Source organism: Nicrophorus vespilloides, unplaced genomic scaffold, assembly GCF_001412225.1.
Source record: "Nicrophorus vespilloides isolate i.1.1-1 unplaced genomic scaffold, Nicve_v1.0, whole genome shotgun sequence".
In the NCBI taxonomy this organism is placed as follows: Eukaryota; Metazoa; Arthropoda; class Insecta; order Coleoptera; family Silphidae; genus Nicrophorus; species Nicrophorus vespilloides.
In genome coordinates, this window is record NW_017098587.1 from 120342 (window position 1) to 131193 (window position 10852).

Consider the following 10852-nt stretch of genomic DNA (forward strand, 5'->3'; position numbering starts at 1 on the left):
TTATTATTTTTTTTGGGGGCCCACATAAAATAGTTAAATTAAAATTCACCCACTTCATCCATGAAATAAATTTAAATAAAAATTCACCATCCATCATCTTTTTTAACCATAAAAAACGAGGATATAAAGATATAAAGCCTATCTTACGCCTAACTCAAAAATGACAAAAAATAAGCAATTTTATGTACATCACTTTAGAGAAGATTTGATGTAAAATTTGAGTATAATATTGATCCTCAAAATCGTAACGTGTCAGAGCCGTCTTATCCATTAGGCACTGTGCCTAGAAACCACAACGTTTTATGGGGCCCACAGAAAATAGTATAATTTACCCAACATCATAATATCATCTTTTTTTTATCCATGAAAAACTAGAATATAAAGCGTTCTTAACAAATATCTATCTTACGAAATCTAACTCAAAAATGACAAGAAATAAGCAATTTTATTGAGCATCACTTTAGAGGAGAGTTGAAATCAGCATAATACGCACAATTTCTATTCATTTTATCCTCAAAAACGTAAGTAGTTTATTTTTGTGCCCATAATCAAGTTGCGCTCGGAGCAGACTTTTAATATTTTTGTTTTATATTTTTAACATGTTCACTTTTTCGTTTCTTTGTATTTGCCTAAAAGTTAAAGTTTTGTTGGGAAATGTTTTATGCAATTTAATGTAATCTCTTGAAAATGTATGGGTGCGTATTATATACGAATAATCATTTTAGGGGTTGATGCAGACGTATTATAATTATGATTTTATTGTAAAATTATCGATAAACATGTTCGCATCCAGAACATTTGTGTGACGCAACTCGTTTGTTCACTAGAAAAGTACAATACGAGTTGGAAATATAAAAATTCCTGCGCGATTCGTGCTCATTCGAAAAACCAGTACAGAGTTGACATCGTCGAATAAGGCGATTATTTCTATTTATTTATAATGCAAAAGGAGTGAGTTTAATCAAAAGTGTGAGAAAGCAGGTGACAATTTAACATTGGATCGGTATCGTCGCTAATGGTTTTATTTTTCCGCGTTCACTGCGAAAGAGAAAAACGTGTTGAAAAACAACTGGGATGGATGGATGAGAGTAACAGTTTGGATTGGATTAACGAGAAATATTCTTGGTGTAATTGTTCTGCTGCTGCTGTTGCCGTTGAAGAGGCAAGAAGAATCACGAGGAAGTCGTCGAGGCGAACGAAAGTTGCTCCTTTTTTTTTCTGCTGTTCGCGGTATTTCGCGTTTTCCGCTAAACGATAAAGCATGGCCGCTGTTATCGCTGCGATTCACTTCCGTTCCAGCGTCAGGGAAATTCCTGAAAGCCTCACACGGACGTGCACAGCTCGAAATCCACCATGAATATTCAAGAACACCATTATTACAGGCCATTATAAGTTACAACCATAATAAATTATCCGTAACCATTGCACCAAAAAAAAAAAGGAAAAAAAAGAAACACGCATGATTATGTTATTCGTTGCATTTCCTGATTTGCGAAAGAAATAATAACTGAACATACAGCAATTATTTATTTTTGAATTATACATGTTTTGCAAACCTTAGGAAATCCCGAACTTTCGAACAAAATTATAAAAGCTCTAACTTGTTATAGTTATCTAGTGATAAAAAAATGAACTGTATAAACAAAAATTGTTTGTTTGTTTTATGTTGCATTTCTTTCTTTTGTCGTTTTTTAATAAAACAAATTGTGATGTCTACATTGAAAACTATTTGTAACTAAGTATTTTGTTTAATTTAATCTATTTTTTCAATTGTATGCAGTCAGAGTTACGGAATTTAACATATAGAAAAGTGAAAACTATAATAAATTGTGTGGACTTACGAACAAATTCAACTTACGAACAACCCTTTGGAACGGAAATAATTCATAAGTCGAGGGACACCTGTATTAGGTAAATACCTGTAAATATTATCTAGAAATAATCTTAATATTCTCAATTTAATCAGTACAGTTTTATTAACATGTATGATACGATACTAATTAATGAAGTTAAGTGTACATTTCAATTAATTGCATTTTTTAATTGATACGTCAAAATAAATTAATAAAAACTATTCATATTTGCTGAAATAAATTACATTTCTTTTACAAAAATTACAAACAAAAATCTATAAATTTAAAATTGTTGCTCAATTAAACAACAATATACAAATTCCAACAGGGCAGTTATATAAACAAACATTGTCATTATTCACAAAAAAAAAATTAATTAAATTATCATAAGGGCAACTAATAGCCGAATGGTTAAGTCGCCTTACCCACGATTTCGTGGGCGCCGGTTCGAATCCTGGTTAAACCCAGGCCCATTGAGGGCCATCGTTCATCACAGATGGACAGCGAAATGAATGCAAATGCAAATATTCAAGAAAAAAGTTAAATAAAAACTTAAAATTGTATATGTAAAATAAAATTTCCTAGTTTATCTAAACAATCTCAAATAATATTATATATATTTTTTTTTAATAAATTCATGAGAGTGAGAGTAATTAAAAGAGTTGTGTGAATATTTAATGAATTTACATATTAGAGGAATATCTTCTAGAAACACTTAATTACCTGTAATATATTCAATTAAGAAAACTTTATAAATTATCTAAAAAAAAATAAAAATATTAATTACTTAATTAAATCTATTTATGAATATGCAAATTGATTATTTACATACAGATTTATTTCAACTAAAATTTAATTAATAACAACATAATTATTGTGCAAAAAAAAAATAAATATCAACTTTAATATATACACGATTTTCCAGAAATGTATGTTTTTATTTGATTTCAAGTAGTTCTCTAGTTTAGAAAACATGAATTTCCTATTACTTTTATTCAACTACTAAATTATAGATCATTAACAGAATCAATATGCAGAATAGACAAATCCCACGGAAGACAGTGACCGTTTCTTCGTATTTTCAACTATGAACCAAACTGCAGAATTGACAGATCCCACGGAGAACAGTGATCTAAAGCGGAGCGTCTTCTTAAAACCGTTCCCTACTCCTCAAACTCCCACCCTCTTGCTTAATTAATTTTATACGTATTATAAGTATTTGTAATTAGTCTTAGGAAGTACGCTAAAGAAACAACTACTGAGTGAAATACTACAATAAGAAAACACTTTGAAGAATATTTCAATAATAAACAACAAGTAAAACTAGTTCAATTTATTATTTACCAAACCCTAAGACTCCACAACGACACAGAAAAAGATATCCTACAGTGTCCAGAAAACTATCCCTGGGACAATTATAGAGAAAGTTTACACACATACTTTTTATTCTCGATCAGATTTACTTAGTTATTGATTTGTAAACTATTACATTTTTACGACAATCAAAATTTACTTTTCTTTAACAAAATTGTCTTAAGTTTTTAATTGTTAAACGTGTATACCATATCAAACATGAACTTAGAAACTTTATTTAATTAACGCCTAAAAACAATCAAATTTACTGAATGTTCTAAACTCCCCATTTTCATTTCACGGACCCCCAAATTTTTTTTTCGCTGACATAGACCCCTTGTAGGCTGTCATAGACCCCTGGGGGTCGATATAGACCACTTTGGGAATCACTGGTATAGATGAAGACAATTTCTTGTCGTAAAAATGTAATAGTTTACAAATCAATAACTAAGTAAATCTGATCGAGAATGAAAGTATGTGGGTAAACTTTCTCTATAATTGTCCTGTCGTGTCCCAGGGATGGTTTTCTGGACACTTCTCTGCACTTTTCTGGATATCTTCTTCTGCTGTCGTTGAAATAGTTTTACTTGTTATTTATTATTGATATATTCTTCAAAGTGTTTTCTTATTTGTAGTATTTCACTCAGTAGTTGTTTCTTTAGCGTAATTCCTAAGACTAATTACAAATACTTATAATACGTATAAAATTAATTAAGCAAGAGGGTGGGAGTTTGAGGAGTAGGGAACGGTTTTAAGAAGACGCTCCGCTTTAGATCACTGTTCTCCGTGGGATCTGTCAATTCTGCAGTTTGGTTCATAGTTGAAAATACGAAGAAACGGTCACTGTCTTCCGTGGGATTTGTCTATTCTGCATATTGATTCTGTTAATGATCTATAATTTAGTGGTTGAATAAAAGTAATAGGAAATTCATGTTTTCTAAACTAGAGAACTACTTGAAATCAAATAAAAACATACATTTCTGGAAAATCGTGTATATATTAAAGTTGATATTTATTTTTTTTTTGCACAATAATTATGTTGTTATTAATTAAATTTTAGTTGAAATAAATCTGTATGTAAATAATCAATTTGCATATTCATAAATAGATTTAATTAAGTAATTAATATTTTTATTTTTTTTTAGATAATTTATAAAGTTTTCTTAATTGAATATATTACAGGTAATTAAGTGTTTCTAGAAGATATTCCTCTAATATGTAAATTCATTAAATATTCACACAACTCTTTTAATTACTCTCACTCTCATGAATTTATTAAAAAAAAATATATATAATATTATTTGAGATTGTTTAGATAAACTAGGAAATTTTATTTTACATATACAATTTTAAGTTTTTATTTAAGTTTTTTTTTTGAATTTTTGCATTTTAATGAATCAATCAATATAATATTTTAAGTTTTTAATAATTTTTGTGAATAATGACAATGTTTGTTTATATAACTCCCTGTTGGAATTTGTATATTGTTGTTTAATTGAGCAACAATTTTAAATTTATAGATTTTTGTTTGTAATTTTTGTAAAAGAAATGTAATTTATTTTAGCAAATATGAATAGTTTTTATTAATTTATTTTGACGTATCAATTAAAAAATGCAATTAATTGAAATGTACACTTAACTTCATTAATTAGTATCGTATCATACATGTTAATAAAACTGTACTGATTAAATTGAGAATGTTAAGATTATTTCTAGATAATATTTACAGGTATTTACCTAATACATGTGTCCCTCGACTTATGAATTAGTTCCGCAAGTTGAATTTGTTCGTAAGTCGGAGAAATTTAAAAAATTTCAATATATACTTATCTTACCACACAATTTTTTATAGTTTTCACTTATCTGTATGTTAAATTTCGTAACTCTGACTGCATACAATTGAAAAAATAGATTAAAATAATCGAAATACTTACTTACAAATAGTTTTCAATGTAGACATCACAATTTGTTTTATTAAAAAACGACAAAAGAAAGAAATGCAACATAAAACAAACAAACAATTTTTGTTTAGACAGTTCATTTTTTTATCACTAGATATCTTCTTGTAACAAGTTATAGCTTTTATAATTTTGTTCGAAAGTTCGGGATTTCCTAAGGTTTGCAAAACATGTATAATTCAAAAATAAATAATTGCTGTATGTTCAGTTATTATTTCTTTCGCAAATCAGGAAATGCAACGAATAACATAATCATGCGTGTTTCTTTTTTTTCCTTTCTTTTTTTTTGGTGCAATGGTTACGGATAATTTATTATGGTTGTAACTTATAATGGCCTGTAATAATGGTGTTCTTGAATATTCATGGTGAATTTCGAGCTGTGCACGTCCGTGTGAGGCTTTCAGGAATTTCCCTGACGCTGGAACGGAAGTGAATCGCAGCGATAACAGCGGCCATGCTTTATCGTTTAGCGGAAAACGCGAAATACCGCGAAAAGCCGCAGGTACAGCAGAAAAAAAAAGGAGCAACTTTCGTTCGCCTCGACGACTTCCTCGTGATTCTTCTTGCCTCTTCAACGGCAACAGCAGCAGCAGAAACAACTACACCAAGAATATTTCTCGTTAATCCAATCCAAACTGTTACTCTTCATCCATCCATCCCAGTTGTTTTTCAACACGTTTTTCTCTTTCGCAGTGAACGCGGAAAAATAAAACCATTAGCGACGATACCGATCCAATGTTAAATTGTCACCTGCTTTCTCACACTTTTGATTAAACTCACTCCTTTTGCATTATAAATAAATAGAAATAATCGCCTTATTCGACGATGTCAACTCTGTACTGGTTTTCCGAATGAGCACGAATCGCGCAGGAATTTTTATATTTCAAACTCGTATTGTACTTTTCTAGTGAACAAACGAGTTGCGTCACACAAATGTTCTGGATGCGAACATGTTTATCGATAATTTTACAATAAAATCTTAATTATAATACGTCTGCTTCAACCCCTAAAATGAAAATTCGTATATAATACGCACCCATAAATTTTCAAGAGATTATATTAAATTGCATAAAACATTTCCCAACAAAACTTTAACTTTTAGGCAAATACAAAGAAACGAAAAAGTGAACATGTTAAAAATATAAAACAAAAATATTAAAAGTCTGCTCCGAGCGCAACTTGATTAGGGGCACAAAAATAAACTATTTTTGAGGATCAAAATGAATAGAAATTGTGCGTATTATGCTGCAGATTTGATTTCAACTCTCCTCTAAAGTGATGCTCAATAAAATTGCTTGAATAGACATTTGTTAAGAACGCTTTATATTCTAGTTTTTCATGGATAAAAGAAAGATGATAGGTGATGAAATTATGATGTTGGGTGAATTATACTTCAACTATTTTCTGTGGGTCCCATAAAACGTCGTGGTTTCTAATGGATAAGACGGCTCTGACACGTTACGATTTTGAGGATCAATATTATACTCGAAATTTTACATCAAATCTTCTCTAAAGTGATGTACATGAAAATTGCTTATTTTTTGTCATTTTTGAGTTAGGTGGCGTAAGATAGACTTTATATCCTCGTTTTTTATGGTTAAAAAAGATGATGAGTGTTGAATTTTTATTTAAATTTATTTCATGGATGAAGTGGGTGAATTTGACTTTAACTATTTTATGTGGGCCCCCCAAAAAAATAATAATTGTGGGCCCAAAAAAACCTCGTGGGTCCTAGGTACTGTGCGTAATGGATAAGACGGCCATGTCAAACACTTCTGTTTTTAAAGATCAAAATGAATAGAAATTATGCATATAATAATAATCGAGATTTTACTTCAACTCTCCTCTCAAGTGATGCAAGTTCTGCTCTTCGTATTGATATGTTTAATACATCTTGGGCGCGTTTTCCTTTTTATCTTTCTTTGTTGTTTTTTTTTTGCTTGAGAATGGTAAAAATGTTAACACTTAAGATCGAGGCGCTGTTTAAAATTTACGACCCGCCGGGCTCATATTAATGGTAACAATATTTACGTAACGGCACGGCCGTAAATCAAGCGCCGCCAGACGTGTCTTAATAAATTCAGAAATTACAAGTCGGCCATGCAAATCCCGCAATCTTCTTCGTTTTTTTCCCGCTTCGATTACTCGCTTGTCCTCTACTTTTCTTTCACGTTTTTGATTACCTTCTTTTAATTGCATTCTAGTTGTAATTACGGGCGCGATTAATAATAACAGGCGATTTGTGTTGGTCGCTTTGCTGCTCATCATTTTGTTGGAGATTGAAGCAGGTGCGGTTCGGTTGTAAGCTAATGAGTGAAACTAACTCAACATTATCATTACTAATGTGTTCTGAAAAATAATTTAAAAAAAAAAATGTAGCAGGTACAGACGTTTTCATTACTATTACTTAATAAAAAAAATATTTTCAACAATAAATGAATAAATCAAATTTCATATTTCCTTTCCTTATATTATTTTCTTGAAACATTTAGACAAAAAACTGAAAGTTTAATTAAAAGCAAAACTCTCACGTAAAGTAAACATTATGTTACAATAATATTGATTGACTAATTAAAATTTAGATATTAATTGTATAATGAATAATTTGTGTATAATTATTTACATATTCACGTACTTTGTCTCGTTTTTTACATTAGAGGGTCGAGGATTTTTTTACCTCAAATTACCCCAAAATATATTCATAGAATTTTAATTGCTGAACGTCCTCATTACCCCATTAGTTTTTACCCCATCTCTGGTTATTTACCCCGGTTCGTCTACCCCTGTTTTATAAAGTCATATCAAATTAATCGTACATATTCACTTTATTATATTATTATGAAAATATTTTAATTTCATACTTTTACTCTTGTTACCTAATCCAATTGGAAAATATATTATTAAAAAATTGAATTTTGAAGAAATTGTAAATTAGTTTAATACATAATATCCAAAATAATCTTTAACATATACTTTTTAATACCTTTACTTTATAAACAACATTTTTTTTACATACAACTTTGACAAAATTTCATATATAATTTTATTATTGTTTGTAATTAAAGTTTGAATTAACTTTAGTGAACTAAATATACTATATATAGAATAGAAGACTTTACATTCTAAAGAATTGTGGAAAATAGTATAACAAATATAATACAATATTTATTGAGTAATTTTCCATTTTGCCATCTTTACAGAAATTTCAGGTCTTCATAATTAGTGAAAGTTTTATCATTTAAAGAGTTTTTAATACTTCAAAATAATTGGTAATTTGATGGTACAAGGCTATATTGATGTTATTGTAGAGGATTCATCACCACTTATATACGATTTGTTTTGTTTTCTTAAGAAACACTATAATACAATACTTAATGAGTAATTATTATTTTTTTGTATTTAAATAATGAAATTTAATTAATTATATATTTTCCATTTTGTCCCATGACCTTTTTCCATCTTTACAGCAACTTCATGGTTCATAGAACTTCTGGTTATTATCAGCAAAATATTGAAGCAAGTGCGATTTCAAGTCTTCATAGTGAAAGTTTTATCATTTAAAGAGTTTTGAAAACTCAGTAATTATTATTATTTAAATTTAAAAATCTTGCTTTATTATTTGGAAAATTAACAATGTTATATCCAATTCATATATTTTTAATCCATATTTAACAAATCTGTAGTCTTGTTTAAAATTGTTAATTTTTTTGTGATTTTATTCATATGTTTAGATACAAATTCAGGTTGAAATATGTAGAAACAAAAATATATTGCTTTTGTAACAAATGATTCTTGTACGAGTTTAATGTAAAATCAGATAAATAATTTAACTGAACAAGGAAGTGTAAATAATGAAACATAAGTGGAGAAGAAAAATAGAAGACGATTCTGCAAGTGACGTGCATTTGTAATAATTATTTAATTCGTGTCGACATCTGAGAACCGATAAAAACTAATTAAATTGGAAGTGGTAATGTTTCTTCATTTCATCACCGGGTATCTTAACGGCAGGATCTTTACGCTTTTATCATTATCTCCGAGTCTACGTGTAGAAGTGTAAATTTCTGTGAAGAGATTAGGTCTACTTTTTCTTTTCTTTTCATTTATTCTTATTATTTTCTTCCCCCCCCTGTCGTTACTTCAGGTTTGAACCAATAATAAACATATTATTTGTACGGGGCACTTGATTTACGGTCGTTGTCAGGTTATGCAAAATGGTTATGAAAATGGAGGTATGGAAGATGGTAATCGCGACGGGGTTGTCAAGAGGTTTAAGGCGAACGTAAAATATGCGTTTCGGTACTGGAGGCGGTGTGTGTGTGTGTATGGATGGTCTTGGAGGGAGGATGGCAGGAGGCTTTTGCGGACGAGATCATATGCCATGATGATATTCTGTATTACATAAATCCGTTGCTCGGATGTATTGTGTGTGCGTTTGTACACATAAAAGGTATATTAGGGTCCATTATTCCCTTATCAATAATCTGAGAGTGTGCCCACGTTGTGATTGTGATGAGACCACCCACTCGTCCGCAGATAACCTCTTTTACCAAGTATCCAAGAGGACAATCATCATATCGCATATTACTCGAATGTCAACACTTGTCCCACATCCCCATCCCCATCCTCTCGATCATCAGGACAATAACTTATGCATTATGCAGCATTGTATTCTTTATATTGTACAAACATTCACAAAATTATCGTTGATGTCATTCAACAAAACTTTTCATTCAATTTCAACTTCGATTAAATTTCATAATACATAATTTATATATATATATATATATCTTACAATTTAGTTAATAATTTTGCCGTTTAACTCTCCAAAATAAAAGTACTATCTTGGGTCAAAATGACCCCGTTTATTAAATATTTCAAAACTATTTGTTTCAGATTGATTTTCTTTTATAATAAACGCATATTAATTCTTGAAAATAATAATATTTATTATATTATAAACATAATACAAACTTACCAAAATAATATAATAAGAAAAAAATAAAACTAAATTGAATTGCTGCAAATTGTTTTGGAGCAAATAGAACAAATCATGCTTTGCAATAAACATTCTACAATTTTGGGGAATTTTTTGGGTTCGATAATACATATTTATGGTTCACGTCAATGCATGTCCTACTTGTTTTATCAAAGAATACTTAGAATTCTTCTTTCCCTATGTTGAGGATTTGTATATAAGTCAGCTGTTGAAACCAAAGTTATTATATTTTGACATCTAAATATTGATGATATTTAAAGAACGTATTTTGTCTAAAATAAGCACTTCTCGTTGCGATTTTGCTACTGAAAAGTTCACTAGAAAATATTATCATTCGCATTCAATGAAAAGAAATATCAGGTGGGTCAGTATGACCCATCCATAGTACTTACGTGTTTAATATTTGGTTTGATTATAAATTATTGAATTATGGACAAAAAAATGTTTGAACTTTTTTAATTGACTTTCGTAATATTTAACTTTCATCTGGGTTTTGATAATTTTTTATTTAATTTAAAATAATGAAATATTTAAGGTTTTCAGGAGACGAAACTTTGTATTAAACATATAAAAATATTAGAAATCGCAAAGTTAGTATAAAGAAAATCAAAATTAACTAAGAAAAACTGTAAAAAAAACTAAAAGTCTAAAAAGTAAATTATTCCAATAAAGTTCATTATGGGAAATTT